This window comes from Peromyscus californicus, unplaced genomic scaffold (genome assembly GCF_007827085.1).
Source record: "Peromyscus californicus insignis strain IS unplaced genomic scaffold, ASM782708v3 Scaffold_1__1_contigs__length_55948999, whole genome shotgun sequence".
NCBI lineage: Eukaryota > Metazoa > Chordata > Mammalia > Rodentia > Cricetidae > Peromyscus > Peromyscus californicus.
In genome coordinates, this window is record NW_026294492.1 from 5,826,803 (window position 1) to 5,844,812 (window position 18,010).

At 44.0% G+C, this 18,010-nt stretch overlaps 1 long non-coding RNA gene across 3 annotated transcripts in view; it reads left to right on the top strand.

The window, feature by feature from the left end:
- The window catches only part of LOC128115281 (uncharacterized), a 61,292-nt gene that overhangs the window by 2,831 nt on the left and 40,451 nt on the right, over nt 1–18,010 (top strand). The window contains exons 2-3 of one of the 3 annotated variants that reach the window (XR_008220105.1): nt 6,945–7,187; nt 8,132–12,709. The exons of 1 other annotated variant lie outside the window; for it this stretch is intronic. This is a non-coding gene — a long non-coding RNA (uncharacterized LOC128115281). Of the gene's footprint in view, nt 1–6,944; nt 12,710–18,010 lie in introns of those variants that run through there. One more of the 3 variants, XR_008220103.1, reaches the window with a different exon arrangement.

The following is an 18,010-nucleotide window of genomic DNA, read 5'->3' on the forward strand; positions in this document are numbered from 1 at the left end:
TGTGGATAATGGTAACTGTCCTGCAAGACTGAAGAGTGACTGTGAGCTTGAAATTAATAACAGACTGGATTTTAAAGATATTAGTAATATTTCTATTATTATACTACTAATAATAATAAGTGGTAAGGAATTTTTAACATAGAAATCGTGTCATTAACATCATTACTCATTAGCATCATAACATCATTAACATTGCTAACCGAAGCCTCAGAGTACTGAGCAGTGTTTCTGGGTGACAAGTGACAAGATAGTGTTCTTGTCTGGCTCCCTTGCCCTTGCCTCTGAAAATGGCTATGATAATTAAAGATTGCCACAATAAAATGTTCCCTTCTCAACTTATTTTTAACTTTGAATAAACCATTCAGAAGAAATGAATAATCTGCCAAGCTGCTTTTGTTGTGTTAAAAAAAAAATGGTATGTGTCATGAAATGAGAGTTCTTGGGCAATTATTATTGCCTATTTTATACCCTTTATATCCTGGAATGACTTCCGAGATGAAGGCCATTGAACTACATATGTAATGAGGTCTGCTAACTGGCTGGCACCCTTTAGCACTCCCGAGGTAAGCTTAACCTGGGGAGGAGAACCTCTAAGACCTAATATGCTCCAATTAGGAAATAACAAGGGAGACCGAGCAAGAGGTGTCGGGTGCAGTAAAGGTCCTGGCTCTCCAGAATCTGCCACTTAGGAGGTCGCTAACAATGACCAGAACACTCCCCCGAGTTTGATCGCCTCCGTCCTGAACAGCCTAGATATCTGAGTTCCGGGTCCTCTCCTCTATAATTGTCTGATTCCCATGAACTTCTGGGGCTTTCTCTGTCTCCATGAATCTGATATTCAACCTAGATTTGATGTTACGTTGAATTAATTATATTGGTTCATATTTACCCTGTGTTTGGCTGAAGGATACAAACAAACCTTTTTATTGTCGAGGAAATAGCAGAGCTTTGCGGTTGGTCTATAGGTTTCAGAGCAACTTCTGACTTACTGATTTTCCAGTCAACCTTTATTTTCTGTGTTCTTCAGTGACCTGTAAAAATATTTACTTGAAATCTGTGTATGTTAGGGAAGTCATCTGTTTCCCTTTTATTTGGCTGGATTTTTTTTATTATTATTATTTTTTTATGTGTATGGGAGTTTTACCTGCATTATGTCTGTTCACTGGTTGTGTACCTGGTGCCCATGGAGGCCAAAAGAGGGCTTGAATCCCTCCGAACTGGAATTACAGACAGTTGTGAGCCACCATATGAGCTCTGGGACTTGAACCCGGGTCCTGGAAGAGGAACTAGTGCCCTTAGCACAGAGCCCTCTCTCCAACCCCTGGGCGGTTCACTTTTATGTGAACGAGTTAAATCTGTTTTAAAAACAATACCCCTGTCTGCTCATAGTGACTCACACCTGTAATCCCAGCACTTGACAGGCTTCAGCAGGAGGATTGCTGTGAGTTAGGCCAGCCCGAGCTACACAGTTCCAGGCCAACGAGTGCTATGGTGTGAGACCCTGTCTCAAAAAAGGTAAAATCAGTCAAACCCTGATAGTGTGTGTATTGCTGTACATATGCAGTCTGTAATCCCTGACCCTTAGGTATTGAAACATTTCTGCTTCCACGGGTTCTCATACTATTTGCATTCAAATTATGAAGCATCCCAACTTTAAATCATTGAAATCACCTCAGGTTGATGATGATGGTGATACATCATGATCACAGTCCATTACCACCTACAGCATTTATTACAGTAACCAGGGTAAGAGTGCCTCACTCTTCTCAGTTCTGCCTAATGTTTCTGGTTTTTTTTCTTTTGTTTTGGATTTTAAGAAGTCCCCCTCCTGAAATCTATTGACATATCACTGCTGTGCTAAACAGTATGGTCTGTTCACTAAGAGAAGGGTCCACTAACTAACCCTCTGTCTCGTTGCTAGTTCTGTCGTGTCTGTAACAGCCCCATAAGCCTGTTACTCTGAGCAGATGTGCCTGTCTGTAGGGGAACCTGTTCAGCAGCACATCTTCCATAGGTATCTCCAGCCCTTCTGTGGCTGCCATTGGTTTGGATCCATAACTCACAACACCAACACCGAAGTCCTAAGCAGTGAAGAATTAGGAACGAGAGCCATCTCTACTGATGAAGTCTATGATTACACGTCTAACCTAGTTCTCTTGCCAAGGACTTGCTCTCCAGGATAGGTGACTCTTCGGTACATGAGGTGCCTGCTGAGGAATGCCTTATAATCAGATAAGGCCAGGTTTCAATTTCATCAAATTATCTTTTAATTTATTTTCCATTTGAAAGCAGATATTTCTTCCTGTTTTGTGTGTGTGTGAATTCTGATCGAGACCTAAAACACTGTATATCGCAAGCCAGTGTTAAAACCACAGAACTCTGTCCTTAAAAAATGGAAGAAATGCCACATGTTCCTGAGGACACTTAAACCAGTATTACTGTTAAATTTATAGGTAAGAAGTTGACACTTCCAGAGTACACATAGGTCAGGTAAATATAAATGTCAAAGATGGACCTTCCATTAGAGTTTTCATTTGAAATCCTGTCCCTAATTTGTTGAGATGTGGGAGAATAGCCTCATATGAGCCCCGCCAGGTGAGGAAGTTGAGTCCTGGAACCAGGTAGCCTGAGTTTGAAGCCTACTTATGCATTTGATTTTGTGTACACTGGTTCCTTGGCTCTCAATGATCTCTCTAAAAGGGGAATCTGATTTGTATAATTCAAATAACTTCATTTACTTAGGGGTTGTCCCATTTTCAGCTCGGGGTAACTACTGTCATCATTCACAGTCATCTTAGAGAAGTTGTGGGTTCTGCAGTCTGTGTCATGTTTATCCCTGGTGCCAGATGCCAGGTAAGGGTGCAGGCCAACAATATCTGGTTGCTTCCGTTAGTTAATCCCTCTTAAAATAGCCAGGGGGCGGAGGGGGGAGCAGAGGCTGATGTAAATGACTTCACTTACGAAGAAGTTATTAAATGACAATACAATCCTGGTCTACCTCAGCTGAAAATTCTAGCAGATTTTTACGTTTAAAAATAAATAAATAGGGCCAAGTGGTGGTGGCAGACATCTTTAATCCCAGCACTTGGGAGGCAGAGGCAGGTGGATCTCTGTGAGTTTGAACCCAGCCAGGTCTGCAGAGTGAGTTCCAGGACAATGAGACCCTGACTCAAAAAAAAAAAAAAAAAAAAGTAAATGACAGACGATAAATTACATAAAAATCTCATAGGTAAGAACTAAGAAAATGAATATATAATTTAGAGACAAATTGTTATTTCAGTGATTTTAGAAATTTCAAGTATATTAGAGACCATCCTTTAATACAATGTTAATGTAAATACTGTCTCTAAATCTACAGATATTTATCTTTTTTTTATTTTAGCACCTAGCCAGTAAACTAATGAAATGATTCTGTTATTCTAGGATAGGAGCCAGAAACCTAGTCTTATTGCATCAAGTGACTCATTGCTCATGGAAAATGTATCCAGCTACTGGTCTCTAGATACCTCTGAGAGAGCACTTAAAATTGTTCCCTTTGGAGTTGTGGAAGTGTCATCAAAAGATAGATTGGAAGACAAATAAAATCAACTCAAGCGTGTCTCAGACAACCCAAGAAGGCAGTGTAGCTCAATAGTACCTTCAGGACCATCTCTATCAGGACAAGGGAGATTTCTGGAGAAAAACCAAAACAGGACTAGAATTTCTAGACTGGGCCCGTTACCAGTGTGCAGGGGCCATTCCTAAGCACTCACCGATACTCGAGTTTGCTGGATGGGCCTTGGCACCTGCAGACTGCTGTTGCCCAGAAGCTGGGAGGTAGGTTGCTTTGCTGTGTTGGCAGCAGATGACTGTTAGGAGAGGGGAGGTGGGAACATACCCATCCATAGCATCTGCCAGAGCTAGGTCTAGAATTCTAAATCAAAACCAGTTTTCACTGAAATCTTGGAAAGCATCGTTCCATTTTTCTTACAAATTCCAATGCTGCTGTTAAGAAATGCCACTTTAACTGGGCCTTGTAGCCTATTTGGGAGGCTGAAGCAGGAGAAGCAGGAGACCAGCCTGGGCTACACAGTGAGACACAAGGCAAATGCTAGCTGAGGTGTGGGAGTCCTGGAGCCTCCCATACCATCGTACCCTGACTGAGTACACCTGCCCTCTACCTCCAGTTTAGCAGCCGTAATGACGACCTCTGTCATCACACAGAGATGTAAAAGGGGCTGGTTGGGGGGGCGGGGAGGACTGGAGAGATGTCTCAGTGGTTAAGAGCACTACCTGCTCTTCCAGAGGACTGAGGTTTGATTCCCAGCACCCACGTGGTGGTTCACAACCCTCAGATGCCCTTTTCTAGCCCCGTCAGGTGCTGCATGCATGTGGCGCATAGACATAGATGCAGACAAAACACCCATACATAGACATAAAAATAAAGAGACAGCTGCTGCGTATACGGGTAGAGGCTCTTCCCTTTCAACACTGTGGAAACCAAGCTGGTCAGTGACAACATCACTTACTGCTTGGGTGTCAGCTGCTGAGCCTGAAGAGCAACACATGATGTGCTCAGCCTGCCAACCATGCATCTGGTGATGTGGACCAGGTGGTTGTCCTTGAGATCTGCAGCACCTACCCCCAGAACCACACCCTGCCAAATTGCACAGCCGTGATAAAGATCTCCGTTTAGACTTTCCAGTTTCCCAGGTCTGGGTGATGGCCTTCTCCACCCCTGGGCCTGCTCTGCCAGCAACTGTTAACAGAGTTGCCATCTTCCTCCTGAGCCACCACAGCCCAGCCTGCAGAATCCTTGGTTGTACCATGTTGGAATTCCTCAATTGTTCTTACTTGAATTCTGTCTCCATTTTCCAGATCTTCGAAACATCTTACAACCTTCTCTTAATTTACAATTTTTCTTCAAAATATTTTCATTAAATTGTAGATTATGTATGTGTGTGTGTGTGTGTATACACCACCATTAAATATTTAAGAAGTAAACTTAAATACATTTCACACACTAAAGTTCATTTTATGAGAAAAAAAAATATATAATAAAACAACCAAACAATGCAGATGCTTAGAATACCTTAATGTATGTGGAGAGTTACACCCATCAACTAGCTCATTGCTTGCCATGTTCACATACTGCCTAGATAAAACACTTACGAAATATAAGTGAAAGCATTAAGAAATATTGGATCCACCTGAGGCTCCCGATGTTCATAGTAACAATGTCAACCTCATAACAGCATCATTATTGTCACTAAATATTAAATATTCCCAAAGGAAGGAGTAAGTGTTATAGCCTGCTGAACAGGCTTTTCTGAAATAGTGGATTTCACTATAATTATAAGGACTCTGTCATAAGCGATACTAAATACATGTGTAACAAAGAATTCCAGATAAGCATCACTATGAATCACAGTTATGAAAACCCCTCTTTGAACTACATTTTAATAAAATCGAATGCCTGTTAAACAACTTTGTACATCATAAGTCATAATGCCATATCAAAGAATATGAATTCATTTGGTTACTATCCCTCGTGTCTCTGGATGTGTGATAATTCTCCCTCTTTTCTGATTTCTTTTTCATTTTGAGGAAACTGGGTCCTTGATTCTGTCTTTGACTGTTTGCATCCCTTTGGTGGCACTTGACCGGTTCCTTTCTCTACTAAATTTCTTTAATTCATTGTTAAATCTGGAGTCTGTATCAAGTTTGGATTTGGTATGTGGGAACAAGAGTCTTTGACACACGGTGCTTTTCCTGTTGCAACATCAGGAATGTAATTGGTGGGCCTTCCTCTTTTTGGAGGCACTGAGACAGGTCTGTCATTTCTGCCATCAGCGGCCTGGTCCTTCATGGTGGCCCCCCCATTGCCTTTACAGTAATGGTTTCCCAGCAGTGACCAATGTTTGTGCTATGCTTTGCTAGTTTGGTGATATCACATATGTAGATGTTTTCATATTCCCTAATTAAAAGCTAAATTTTGCCCTTAAAAAATTTTACCCACAATAAATATATGTTGTGTGCCGCATAATGTTTCAATGTCAGACCGTGTTCATGATAGCGTTCCCTTAACATTGAACTGCAGTGGGGCCAGGAAGGCGCAGTTGAAGAGGTAAAAGGAAAGGGTACTAGAAGAGGAAAGGGAACATCCAAGAAAATCAGGCAGAGCTGGTGGCACAGATCTGTAACCGGAGCTACTTGGGAACCACAAGTTCAGGGCCATCGTGGACAACTTAATAAGACTCTCAAAAAAACAGAAAGAAAGAAAAGGAGGAAGAGGTGTAACTCAGTAGTAGGGTGCTGGCTTGCCTAGCATGTGTAAGGCCCTGGGTTCAACCTTCAGTACAGGAAGAAAAAAGAAAGGAAATTCAGAGAGAAGGGCATAGCAGAAGTTTTACAGAAATCCTGAGATTGAAAACATGACCTACAGACACAAGAGAGCATCCTTAATAGAGAGGACTGTTCATAACACACTCTCTGACAAACAGGGACACTCCATGGGCACTCTGAAGAGTGCACTTCCTCAAAGAAAGCCCAGGCAGGTATTTGCGGTGTTCAGAAGGCGGCATTACCTCTGCACAGGTGGGTTACCGCGGTGTGTGAATTCCTGCCTCTCAGAGCCCTTTGTGGGGATAAGATAGAGTAGAAAGCTGTTGCTGTCAGTGATCCTGGCCCTGTGCAAGCTTAGGCTCGTGTGTGTGTTTGAGTAAGTGTGAAAAATAGTAATTAGAAAAGAAGCTCATAGGATAATGTAATTTTTATATAGTTAAAATGTGTTTGTGTATAAAGCTGTGTTATTACAGAAGAGTCAAGTTTTAAAAAGTAAAAAAGTTACATGCAGTCAGAGCTACTTTACTATTGAAGACAAAACTGCTTTTTATAAATTTCGTGTGGGATAAGTGTACAATGTTTACTTTTTTTTCTTTTTTTTTTTTTTTTTCTTTTTCTAGACAGGGTTTCTCTGTGTAGTTTTGGTGCCTGTCCTGGAACTCACTCGTAGACCAGGCTGGCCTCGAACTCACAGAGATGCGCCTGGCTCTGCCTCCCAAGTGTTGGGATTAAAGGCATGCGCCACCACAGTCCGGCTAGTGGGCAGTGTTTATGAAGTCCACAGTTGTCCTGGTCAGACCTTCCCCATCCACTCACCACAAACGGGCACACCGAGAGAACAGCTTCTAGGCCTGCAAGCTCAGGTGAACTATCTTCTTGTCTTTTATACTGCATTGGGAGAGGGAGAGGGAAAGGTGTATTACCTGTTGGTACAGGTGTGTGTACATATGCACACGTGTGTGCACATGTATATAGAGGCCAAAGGTTGATGTTGAGTTTCCTCTTCGATTACTGTCCCCTGTTGTGAGACAAGCACTCTTTACTGAAGCTGGCATTCACCAACTGGTGTGCACAGACATGCAGCCTAGGAGCAGTGGGCTATCCTGTGCAGCCTGGATATGTAGACTATCCCCTGGGGGTGAATGTAGCTTCCCACTGTGATATTTGCTCAGGGTGCACACCCCAGAGCTTGCCCTTGCTGTTCAGATGCAAAACTGTGTCCATAACATAATGAAAGGAAGGCCATAACCCTTCCTCTCTCTTTACTTGCCATTTAAATGACAAATGTCTCCCGTGAGACACTCTTGGGGGGGGGGAATCTCCCCTTCTTCAAGTATGGAAATCATGCTAACTGATCTCCAAGTTATCTTCTAGCTCTGAAGCCCTGTGGTTGTGGTGACTGCAGACTGTCCTAGGCGTGAGGGCAGCTCCACAAACAACACGTGGTTTTTGCCCCTGTATGCACGGTTCCGCCCCCTTCCCTGTCTAATAGCTTCCAGGGTAAGAACTTAGGGCAACGGTGTTTGTTCCATGAAGACTGTTTGAAACCGTGGCTACAGCAGGCCCGCTGTCAGCCCAGCAGCTCTGAACAGGCCCATCAGTACTGCTGGGAACACAGCTAACTGGCCAGGAGACCCAGCTCCAGGGCTTAACCAGGCTGGCAGCTTTGTTTTGTGGAATGATATTTGGTATGCAAGTCATTAGGCCTTTAGAGGTTTCTTTTTTTAAAGAAAACAATCCCAAGTGTACTTGCTTGGACAGAAATTTATTAGCTAATTCTGATTTTTTTTTTTCTTTTGTATGGCAGTAACTGCAGCACTGTTACCATCTTCCGATGTCAAAACTTTTGGTTAGTGACAGTGACTTCATTTCAGAGCCTGTTGCTAGTTTGACCTACTTTTATCTTACAGATCACACGTGTTTTGGGTAAACATATGCATGCATGCACATATGTGTGTGTGAGAGAGTGTGTGTGTGTATGTGTTTGTATGTGCACGCGCCCTTGTGTAAGGAGGCTGGAGGTCAACACCAGGGGTGGTTCCTCAAGCACCATTCATTTTTCGTAAAGGATCTCTCACATGCCTAAAATTCAACATGTAGGCTGGTTGGTCAATAAAGCCCTGGCAATCTGCCTGTCTCCAACACTCCAGCCCAGGGACCGTAAGTATGTATCACTGTGCCTAGCTTTGTCCACATGAGTTCTGGGGATCAAGCTCAGGTCCACATGCTTGAAAGAAAAGCACTGTGCAGACTGAGCCATCTCCCCAGCCCCTGGCCTATGTTTTCAAGAATGTGAACAAAGCATTTTATTTACCTCGTTTGTGTATGATTTACAATATAAAAACACAGTAACTATCAGGTCACCTGCAAGAACTTAATAGGCACAAAGGCCCTAGAATGGAAATCATGACTCACTATTAAATGGAAATCCAATAAAAAATAAATAAAAGGAGACCCAAACAAGTGTGGAACTAGCAATGAGAAAACAGCTTGATTGTTCCCAGCAAAGGGACGAGCACACAAAAAAATACACATTCCTATCCCATAAGACTTGTCCAAGCTAACCACATGAAGCCACCTTTTCTGAGTCAGATAGCCCTTCAGGGTCAGGACAGCCAGGACCGGATGGACACTGCGTTTCATTCTGCAATCTGGATGTCCTGAAAGGACATGAATTAAAACGCTCTTTAGTTGAGAACTCCCAGTCTCTTTATCATCCACAAGGCGGATTACATTTCATCTTCTATTCTGATCATCTCAAGCCAAATAAAAATCAAAATAGAGCAGTGAGGCCCAGCGGGGAGTGTCAGAATTCATCTGTGAATTCTGTTGGACAAAACATGTTTTGAGGAATGCTTTTTTTTCTCTTTATTATTCTCTTTATTACTATTATATTTCTCTTTTGAAATGTCTACAATGAGCATAAACAAAGGAAGGAAAGCAGCCCCGAGTTCATCTATTCAGGCCAGCAGAATACGCCTTCAGAAGCCTGGGAGCTTTTCTCCTGCTTGATGCAGACAGAGCCCCTGAATAATGCTTTCGGTGGAAAAGGTTTGAGTCGACCGCGTGGAGGGACAGGAGGACAAGGGCTCAAACAACTGCTGTCTGAGTCTGCAGTCCGATGGCCAGACTCCACTGCTGCTTCCAGAAGTAGGTGTCACGATGAAACTGTTTGGCCATGGAGACACGAAATGCAGGATAAACCTAGAGGCCGGTTGCGAGAGCACTTTAGGGCAAAGGTGGAGGAGAAACGTTGGCATGGGCTTTTGGTGTCAAACCTGAAGTTTCGAATGGTAACTCTACAATGTGGCTTAATTTTCTTCTTTTAGAGAATAAAGGGAAATTATTAGTAGTAGCTATTTCATCCCCTCTCCATAATGAACTTTGGTTCAGACTATCATGAACCACTAGCCCGACAACATAGTGAAATGACGAAGTATGAGTGAGGGAAGCAGAGGACAAATGACCAATCAGAACCGTTGGCCTGTGAGTCTACCACAAGCGCGCACAGCCTCTTATGGATGGGGCTGACATAGGAAACACAGCTGCTTACGTACTGTCCGCCATCGTATCAGAAAGGCACGCACCAGTTTGTGAAACACCTTCTCTGGCTCAGCTCTCTGGGAAGCACTTGTCACGTGGGCGGACAGAAGGAACAGGTACTGGACAATGGGCTCTCAGAAGTACTACAGAGAAGACACAAACGTTCCACCCACGCCTGTCACTTAGGTGACCTTCTGATTAAAACAAACCAGGGCACACAATGAAGCTTTTCTTCCAAGACAGAGGTGTCTTGGGGACACAAGCTGATTCCAAGCCTTCTAGAGATTTGATGATACAGAGGAAAACTCTGGGGGGCCTTGAGGAAGTAGCTGGAGTTTTGACATGAATGATGTTCTGACAGTTCATCAGGGAGTCTTCAATCAACAGCTGAAGAGAGGCTAGCTATTCCTGCAGACTGAAGAGATCCAACTGCTTCAGGACGTTTATGTAGCAGAGCACCCTTTGAGAACATGGAGGGGCTGTGCTGAAGGCTATACGGAAGGCTAGCTCCTCCACCCTGGAGGTCCATCTCAGGACAGATGTTTTAGTCACTCACATTCTTTTTCCAGGTTTGGATTTTTCCACTGAAACACTTAAAATTAGAACGGAATTAATCCTAATTAAATATCTCTTTTAAGTTGCCTCCAGTTTTTTCCACCATCATTTAGAGTCCATCTTCCCAACGTTTCTTTTAGTCTATCTGGTAGGAACTTCATTAAGTAGTTCATACTTTCATGGTAACTCTTCTCTATAGTTTACCAAGAATTATCTGCTTTCTTGTTATTAAAAGTTACACAAACATCATTTTGAAAGAATGTTCACCAGCAGGAACAATTGGCAGTCAACAGTGCTTTGTGCCTTGAGGCTCTATCTTATGTAACTTCCAGCTAGCCCCTCTCTCCCTCCTTCTCCCCCGCTCTCTTTTCCCTGAATATATAGGTACATGGGCTCACCGAGGCTGTGGCTGTGAAAGTGTATTCTGGGCACGTGACCTCCAAGTAGGCCACAGACACAATGTCTAGAGGACCAAGATAACCACTGCCTGCAACATCCCTCTCCCTCCCTCTCCCTTCTTCCCCCACAAAGACGTTGAGCAGATTGTAGAGAACACAGACAGTCCCTCTGAATAGAAAGTGACCAGATAAGAAGCCATCAGAGTGTTTAAAACACCCTCAGTATTTTCGTGTCCTTTTCCCTGTCCCCATCACAGGCACCTGAGACCTGAACAGAAAGGACTTCAGTCTGGCGGGAAAGCAGAAAGTGCTTAAAACAGTCCATCTGGGCAAGAGGTGGAAGCAACACATGCATTCTATAGGACCGTGACTGTGCAAGAGAAAGCCTAAGAGAAAGAAAACCATTTCACCAGGTGCAGGATGATGGAAAGTGCGGGGACACCACACGGCCTTGCTACTGCCTGCTCAGCCCCAGACATTTTTATCACCGAAAATCCTTCACGTGGGCTCCGTGGCATTCATCTGTCAAGGACGCGTCCTTGGTTTGGAAGCTGTTCCGGTGTCTGTTACTCTGCTATGACCCCTCCTCTCGTCAGTATTATCTTCTAGTGAGCACACTTGGCCTCCCCAGTGCCCCAGCACATGATAATGCTGCAGACACTGCTGAAGTGTTGTGGGAGCCTCCAAGCTGGATATCAGAAAGCAAGGTCTACCCCAAAGAGGGGAAAACAAAACAAAACCCAGGGTTGAGAACAGGGGTGAATGGCAAGTAGGTGCTAAGGACCAGTGAAAGTCTGTCAGGGAAGAGTGACCAAGGCCATCAACAGTGCTGGAAGTGGCTGGGCAGCAGTGATGGCGCACGCCGTTAATCCCAGCACTTGGGAGGCAGCGCCAGGCGGATCTCTGTGAGTTCAAGGCCAGCCTGGTCTACAGAATGAGTTCCAGTAAAGGCGCCAAAACTACACAGAGAAACCTTGTCTCAAAAACAAAACAGCAACAACAAAACCAGTGCTGGAGTGCCCGGGATAGAGTGAAGACAAGAAACATCTGGTAACCAAATGTCACCATCAGCCTGGGGCTGTAGCTAGCTTTAGTACATACCTTTAATCCTACCATTTAGGAGGAATGCTGTGAGCCTGAGGCTAGTGTGATCTACATGGAGAGTTCCAAACCAGCCTGGAATGTTGTATTCTACCATGTCCAGCTACCACAAGGAGGTTTATTATATCCATTTTACAGAGAAAGAAACTGAGGCTTAGCAAGACTAAGTAAGCGGACAATGATAATGCCCCTGTAGATCTAAACTCAAACTGCCTAAGTGTCTCGGCAGTTAAGTTAACCCAGCATCCCAGGGTCTGGTGTATAGTTCATCTTTTTAGAGTTGTGCCCTCTAATGTCCTTCATAATGTTTTAACAAACTGTTTGGACTGGATGGTGGTTGTCTCAATGAGAAAGAAGCAGGATCTGAAAGAAATAGTTGGGAAAGGCAGAGTAATTGAGTCCTTCCCCTATCTTATTCCTTCTAGGTTTGTGGGATGGTTGATCGCAATGCGGTGACCCCAAGGAGAAAGGACTAAGACAAGGCCAGGTGCCTTTTCCTCAGACCCTAACCTCTCTTGACGGGGCTGCCTCCCTCACACCTCACACTCAACACTTCAGAAGCCAAGTTCATCATCTTCAGTGGTGATAAAGGTGTAGCTCAGTCATTGAGCACATGCCTAGGATAGTGAAGTCCTCAGGACCATACCCCGTTACCAAAACCCCAAGTCAAACAGTGACAGGAACGTCTCCATTCTCCCCCTAACCCTCTTCAAGGAATTTTAATAACACTTTCCAATTCTACAACCAAGCTACCATTAAGAAAATAAAGATTATTTTTAATATTTTTATTTACATGTATTATATAACCTGTGTGAGATTATACACGTGTGTGCAGATACCCAGAGGTCAGAAGAGGGTGTCAGATCCCCTGGAGCTGGAGTTACTGCCAGCTGTGATCCAGCTGTGCTTGTGGAACAGAACACTGGTCCTCTGCAAAAGCAATCAGCAAGTGCTCTTGACCACTGAGCTATCCCTTCAGCTCCTGGCTTTTTAAATATGTGTATAGATGTGGGGACACATGTAAGAGGAGTTTTTCTAAGCATGTGTGCATGTGGGAGGTACGGGCATCAGGAGGTTTATCTAATCGTGTGTGTGTGTGTGTGTTGGGATACACATCAGAGGAGATTTTCCTAAGTGTGTATGTTTGTGTGTTGGGGGAATACACGCGTCAGAGGACAGCTTTTGGAAGTTGGTGCCCTCCTCTGCTTCCAGCGATCACTCTGGTCATCATCAGGCTCGTGTGCAGGGGCCTTTCCCCGTGAGTCATCTCATCAGCCCACTTACGACTTTATTTACCTATTCTTTTATCATCACTATCCCATAAGGGTGTTTCTTCTTTCCCCTTTACTAACTTAGCCCAGGTCTCCCCTTGAACATAAAAGGACAAAGTGCCATTTTACAGGATGCCAAGGACTTTAGAAGCCACTTGCCTTTATCATTCTCTCTTAGAAGAACAATATATCATTGAACTGTCTTTGGCATTCAGATAAATAATGTCAGACAAGTGTGCTCTGCAGATGCTGAGGTTGTTTGAAGATCATTTAGTGCATTAAACTTTGCCAGAAGCATCTGAAGCCTGGCTCATAGGGGTGTGTGTGTGTGTGTGTGTGTGTGTGTGTGTGTGTGTGTGTGTGTGTGTTTCAAGACAGGACTTCTCTGCGTAGCTCAAACTCACAGAGATCCGCCTGCCTCTGCCTCCCGAGTGCTGGGATTAAAGGCGTGCGCCACCACCGCCCGGCTGAGTTGTGTTTCTTTTATAGATGTCCTATATTAAACAAGGAGTTTGTGCTTGATAACCAGTTTCTTTTAAAAAAAAAAAAAAATCTTCCAGGCCAGTCCTGCTTCTAGTGGCAATAATCTGAACATTGGAAAAAAAAAAAAAAAGATTCAAAATAGCACTAAAACTCTTAAGTTACACTTATTGGGGTATTTGTTGTGAAAGACACTTGAGATTCATCGGACACCAAAAAAATTCTTCCAAAGGTTCATTTCAAGGAGAAACTGAAGCTAGGTGTTTGGGAAGATAGAGACTATGCAGTAAATACAAGCAGGAAAAAAATTCCAGGGGTTTTATGTTCACTGATGTGTTTATAACTGAAGAGAGAGTGAGAAGAGGGGGATATGATAGATAAGATAGATAAAAAGATAGATAATTATATACATAGATAATAGATGATAGAGAGGTACACACACACACACACACACACACACGCGCGCGCGCGCGCGCGTGCGCATATATACATAGATACTAGATGGATAGCTACTCGCAATGTTTGTGGGTTTCTGTAGTATAAACATTCCCACTACAGCCAATTTCATTTACTAGGAGGATGCCACCGAAGGGACAGGAATAGATGTGCAGACAACCCCTCCCCCCACCCCCAGTCCCCACCCTACCCATCCCCGGGAGCGTGTGTAAGCCAACTCCTGTGTCCACTGCCTCAGAACCTGCCTTATTTTCATTTAGATGGTCGGACAGCCCCATGGAAAGAACTAGATTTAATGTGGGATCAATGGAGCCGTAAAAAAGTAAAGCACTAAGAACTAAATGATATAAAAGTTTTATATACATTAAATAATCTGCAAAGTAGGAAAAAAATCTCTTATCTTTGTTCAACATTTGGTATAAGGAGGAAAAATAAACCTGAATAAGGTCCAACTAGAGAGAAGACTGTAAAGGACGTACCAATTTATAGTTTAAACCTCTCCAACTGAAAACCTTTCTCCACTGTCATTCCGATTCTCTCGACACATTTCATTCCGACTGGCACAGGGGCTGGAACCCAGGGCCTTGGGAGTGTAGACAGACAGCCTAGACTGGGCTCCACACCTGACCTCATCCACCCTGGGCAGTTGAGAATCAAAACATCTAGAAATCCATTTTCATCAATTAGTCGTAATGACCGTTTGTAACGCCCCTGCTGGGCAGCAGTTATGTCCTCTCCTTTCATCTGGTATGTCTGGAGAATAGCTATAGTCCCACATCACTGATGGAACCTGAGACTCGAGATCAAACGATTGACCTAACGTCTCCGGTGTGTCTCCTAACTGTTAGACCAGGGTTCAATGTATAAAACCTGAACCAAAAACAAAAATTTTTTCATGTTGACTGTCTTTAGTTTATAAACAGGTTCACAGTAGAATCCAATTTTTTAATGCTCAATTTAATTCATCAGTTTTCTGAGGAGTTTGGGTTTAGGTCTCTCCTCTAAGATAAGAAGCAATTTGTTTATGTAATTATTTAGGTTTGGGGGTTTTGTTTGTTTGTTTGAAGATCAGCTGTCAGTATGTAGCCCAGGCTGGCCCACCTCTTCTTTCCAAGGGCTGGGATTACAAGCTTACAGGTACAGTGGGGTGAGGTTTCCTCACGTAGGTCTCTGCTTAGGGTGCCTCTGGGAACGCCAGGACAAGCACACGTCATTACTGCTGCAGGTGCCAACACTGGTACATTTTCATCTCCGAGGGCTCCCAAGGGCTTTGGTCTTAGAGTGGGTGGTTTCTACTGGGCAGGATCTGAAGAGGCCTAACTGAACATCAGTGTGGCCATGGCAGGCTGCAGACTAACAATACTGGGACTAGGCCTCACCATTACAATAACGAGGAAAAGCCACAAACTGTACCCTGCAGGGAACCAATCAGAATTGAGACAAGTACTAGATGCTCCAGGACATTAAGGATAGCTTACACCACTGTATATAAGTTGCCAATTTCCTTGCAGCAACACCAGTTTGACAAGACTTTTGTTGCCCAACTCCTGCTCAATCAGGAGTTCAACCCCTGTCTGAATCCGGACTTCCTCTACTCACCTGCCCCCATCCTTTACTGCTCAAAAACCCTGCCTCAACTGCCTCGATGCTCTTCCTGATCCAACCTCTGTGTCAGAAGGGATGCAGAGCCCAAGCTTGAGCTTGCAATAAAGGCTCTTTGCTCTTGCATGTGAACTCAGACCTCTGGTGGTCTCTGGGGGGCTCATGATGTGGGCACAACAGGTCAACTCTAGGCAGTAAAACAGAACTTCTCCTTGATCTTGAATTCACTTAACTCAGTGTTTCTTGGATGACTATCATTGCAAACCCCACTCCAGAACCTATGAAAGCAACCAGTATTGAAAGAAAATTTTGAGAAGTCTACAACTGAATTGGACTCTAGAAGTCCCCACAAATGTTCAAGGAGAAACCTGTTCTCAACAAGCTCCTGAAGATAAGAGATGTGGCACCAAACTCAAAGCCTGGTGTTTCCTAATCCCAGGTCAAGTGTTCCTCCTCCCTGCCACATGCTGATCCTTAGTGCCATAACCAGCATGGGAAAGTAAGTGATAACACTTGACACAATACCTGTAATAAAAATTATTTAAGATCTATGAATTATTTATCTCTGGAACTTTCCATTCAATCCTGGCCATGGGTAGCTGAAACCGCAGAAAGCAAACCTGTGGGCAGGGAGGGAATGCTGTTTATACAACCTAGAGCAAACCTAAATACCTGAGGAGACTCTCTTCCAACTAGAGCACTCTCCTACGCGAGCCGAGTGCTGTTCATATGCAAGCCCTACTGGCAAATATCACTCCACCAGGTGACACAATCTAATATCTAATATCTCAGAAGGCCTCTGTGCCCTGCCAAGTGCAAGCCTTGGTGCATCTGTGGTAGTTTCCATCCCTCATTTAATGGGCTTAAGCCTTTTGGAAGGTGTGTCTGCACACAACTGATATGATCCATGATTTTTACTCTCAGGAGTCTTGGCAGGGAGTCACAAGTGTGAGATTTCCTGACAGAGAAGAGACGTGGGGAAATCCAGGATACCGTTAAGAACCTGACCCTCAAAAAACTGACCTGAGTCATAAAGACCATGGTTAAAGGGGGAACCTTCCTCTTTGTATTAAGGTGGGGCAGAGTCTGAGAGCATCTTCTAGTGAATGCAGAGGTGGCACTCCTGTGGTTGACCTAAAAAAAGGGGGTTATCAAGTAACAAGGTGGGCTGATGTCAGCCAAATGCCAGAAGAACCTTTTGTCACTATTTACTAGCTGATGATAATTGGTTGTTCTGTGTGTCAGGACCACAACCATAAAGTCCCACAAACTCATCTCTGTCTCCTAGATTTTAAAGGTTGAAAATCAAATTCATCATTCCCAGTGTCATTATTAAAGAAACACACATTGGTCTGGAAACACAGCTCAAGAGTTGAGGGTTTATCACATCAGCATGAAATCTGAGTGTGATTCGAACAAACCACATGAAAAAGCTGGGTGATGGTGTGTACCTAAAACCCCTGTACTGGGGAGGCAGAGACAGCCAGATCCTTGGGGCTTCATGACCAGTCTAGACTACTTGGTGAGCCTCAGGCCAGTGAGAGATCCTGCCTCAAAAACAAAAGGAGCAGTAAGTAAGTAAAGATATCTGGGATAGAAGTCTGACTGCCACGCACATACACATACATGCATGACCCCCACGTATATGAACACACAAAGAAATATGCAGATGCTATAAAATGTGAAAATATAGCAAGACATGAAAAAGAAGAGGACCACACAGTATCTGGTGTGTTCTTTTATGTTTTTATTTAGTTTATGTGGGTGGTGGTTTGAATGAGAATGGCCCCATAGGCTCATATATTTGGATGCTCAGTCACCAAGGAGTGGCACTACTTGAGAAGGATTAGGAGGTGTGGCCTTGTTGGAGGAAGGGAGTCACTGCAGGTGGGCTTTGAGGTCTCAGAAGCCCAAGCCAGGCCCAGTGTTGCTCTCTTCTAGCTGCCTGGGGATACAGATGTAGAACTCTTAGCTCCTTATCCAGCACCATGTCTGCGTGCATGGCACCACACTCCCTGCCATGATGATAATGGACTAAACCTCTGAACTGTAAGCCAGCCCTAATTAAATGCTTTCTTTTATAAGCGTTGTCATGGTCATGGTGGCTCTTCACAGCAATAGAACACTGGCTAAGACGATGTGTATGAGTGTTTTGCCTCCGTATATGGATGTGCACATGCATGTCTGGTGTCTGTAGAGGTTAGAAGAAGGGGTCATATCCTCTGGAACTGGAGTTATACTTGGCTGTGAACTGCCTTGTGGGGGTTGAGAACTGAACCC